This window comes from Grammomys surdaster, unplaced genomic scaffold (genome assembly GCF_004785775.1).
Source record: "Grammomys surdaster isolate TR1022 unplaced genomic scaffold, NIH_TR_1.0 65, whole genome shotgun sequence".
Classification (NCBI taxonomy): domain Eukaryota; kingdom Metazoa; phylum Chordata; class Mammalia; order Rodentia; family Muridae; genus Grammomys; species Grammomys surdaster.
Genome location: NW_021604567.1, coordinates 1038946 through 1042076, shown reverse-complemented (window position 1 = coordinate 1042076; position 3131 = coordinate 1038946).

Here is a 3131-nt window from a genome sequence, read left to right as displayed (position 1 = left end):
CTCTCTCTCTCTCTCTCTCTCTCTCTCTCTCTCTCTCTCTCTCTCTCTAATCAAATGTCTTCTTTTTAAAAATCTGTATATATTCAGTTATATACAATAACCTCATTGTTTAAAATACTAAACTTCTCTCAAGAACTCCAAATACAGTGCAGATGTTATAAAAAGTCTCACAGGAATTTCCTTGGAACAAGAGGATGGTAGGCACTGTAATCTTTAAGTCTAAATCATAGCACAATTTTACTGGAAAGTTTAACTAAATATTTCCAAAGAGTCTTTCATGCAAAATCTGATTTTTTAAAGAAAATTAAATTCTAATAATAAGTGACAATTTTCTAAGCTTAGTTTCTCTAATAAATAGAATATTCAGAAAGGGGATTAGTGTCAGTGGTCTTATGATCAAGTTCCAAGACAGCCAAGGATTCATAGACAAACAAACAAAAACAAAACAATAACAACAAAAGAACTGCCATTTTAGAAACAAACACAATAATCTTAAAAATAAGACTGTGGTATGATTTTATTTTTTTTTAACTCAGGGAAGATAGAAAACTAAAATATGACTTTTGGCTGAGTGTATCTAGTTTCATGGATTTAGTTGATAGCATTTGTCTGGCAGAATAGAGAATATTATAGAAGGCAGCCGAGGAGAAAAGTGAATTGAAGCTTTAAACGGAAGATAACTTCAATTTCTAGCAATGAAACACAGAAAATTTCATGAAGGGCCATGAGAAACGTGTCACTCTAGCAGCTGGTCACTGCTGCAGGGGAGCAGTGGTGATTATAATCATGGGTAGATTGCTGATGTGAATAAGACAATCCAATAATGTTACAGACTTTAGCCAGATCACGTAACTATTGGGATAAATGCCTTAAGGGTTTTTGAAGGGTTGTTAAAGAGAAAAGACAAAGTGTGAGCTTTGTCATAAGCACGTGGCTTGACCTTTGAATAAGTCTGCTGAAATTAACTCCATGACTTCACTGATTTACATGAAGAAAAACTAGAGCAGACGTCAAACTGAGTTTACAGGTGTGGTAGGTCTTAAGGAAGACAGGAGGAGATGAGCATAAGCTGCACTTCCTGGAAGATGGCATTAAAGATTATGTCAGGAAGCTTGGGGAAAGCACTACATCAATAATGCCTACACGAGGGACATGCAAGTCAATGATTTAACACGGCTATAAATGAGGGCACCTTGAGTTTCAGTGTAAATATGCCAAGCATAAAATTTCTATATAGATAAAAAAATCATCAAGCTAAAGTACATCATGTACAAAGGCATGTTCCCTGCGGTCTCAATGTTAGCTGAAACTAAACAAGATAATAATACAAGGAAGGATCCCTTACAAGTACTTACTGCTGGACATCACGCCTAAGGCTTTCTCACATGCGTTCTCTCACCAATGCCTGAAATTTATGACATAACTATTCTTCAATGAGCAAACAAGACACGGAGAGTGACCATAGACATAAAGCAGGGAATAGAGACTAAAACAAACACTACCCGAAGCCTATACACCTAAGCAGTTTATCGTCTTGCCTACAGCATGTAGATGTTCAGTTTCCTGTAGCATGAACAGCAATGGTGAAAAGGGAAAGGCTGGTGCAAAAGCACAAGGAAGGATGTCAGTGGAGTATACAGTTTACTCACAATGCAAGTTGGTTTCATCTCATGTGAAAGAAATACAGTTCTGGGCAGTTAGGGCTAGCGAGTCAACCTCACATTAGCTGACAAGAACTCAGCTGTCTTCCTGGTCTCCCAGCTTCACTGTGTGCCTTGTGTTTGGACTCCAGCCAAGAACTAGTAGTAGAAAAGAAAAAACAAATGTCAAATGCACCTGGACTGGTTTCTAAAAAGCTTCCCACAAGCTACTGTTTGTACTTGCCTCTTTTTGTGAGAAGGAAGAAAAAAACACCTAGTCTTGCAGTGATGCAGGGAGCTGCCATTGTCTGCATAACTGCATGGCTTAAGAAACAAGAGAAAATAGTTTTGGGGATGGCAAACGGAGAATCATGGCTCTAGGTTGAGGTTTTAAAATGTGGTAGGGAGACTGAATATGTTTCTCATAGCGTCTTGTTGACTGGTAGGAGGGTGTGTAACACTGTTAGCAGTAATGGGGTAAAAGTCATGAGGACAAACACGCTAAGGGAAGGACATAGAGGAAAATGAATGGATATGACTAGAGAATGGTTGTACGGCAGTTGGATTATGAGCCTACATTAAGCAAACCATGACAATGATAGGATTTTAAAATCATTGTTACTGTAAAAATGTAATAACAATTCTGAATTTCTTTAAACCATGTAAATATGAGACATATGAAATATTCAAGTGAATTTAAGTATTTCTTTATAGATGTATACTTTGAAAACACCAGTCACTCAAAACAACAAAAAACTCTCCAGCCATTATTCTTTGGGCTTAATGATGACAGAATTTAAAGTAATATTTTATTTTTTTCAAGATTTTGAGAAGACCATGTTGGGGAAAGAAAGAAAATGAGCATGGGTATCTAGAACAGTCAGAGCCTAGAAAAAGTAAATCTTATTACTGAGCCACAGACATAAGTAACACAGCCTGAAAGTCAATTGTAGGCTCAAGTTGAAGATCTTTTCCAGAAAGCAGGAGGATTTAACATGGCCACAGACTGCACAATCTGCCTGAGTGATTTGCTCCCTGAGAGTCTATGGGTTTTTCCCCAACCTCACCTGAATGGAGCAACCAGCCAAGGAGAGTCTGACCTTTGGCCAAACTTACAGATCCTGTCATCTGGTATAAGAAATAGAAAGATGATGAGTCAGATCTTTTGACACTTTAGTCAAGATTTTTCAGAGCAGGGACCACGTTCTCAGCTCCATTTCTTGGCTGTATGCCTTATCAGCTGTCACCCAGAAGTTTCTCTCTCTTCCCAGAGTGTTCTGCTCCTGTCAGAAGTTTACACTGACTTAAGTAATAGAAGAGTATTGCATCAGTGTTTATATTCCCTGCCTGAAACTGAAGAGAATATAAATGTCTCCAGATCCTGCCCACTCAGACACTACTGTCCCTGCATGAAGCCCTACAGGCTATGACAATCTTTCCATCTTCTATCTATCTATCTATCTATCTATCTATCTATCTATCTATCTATCT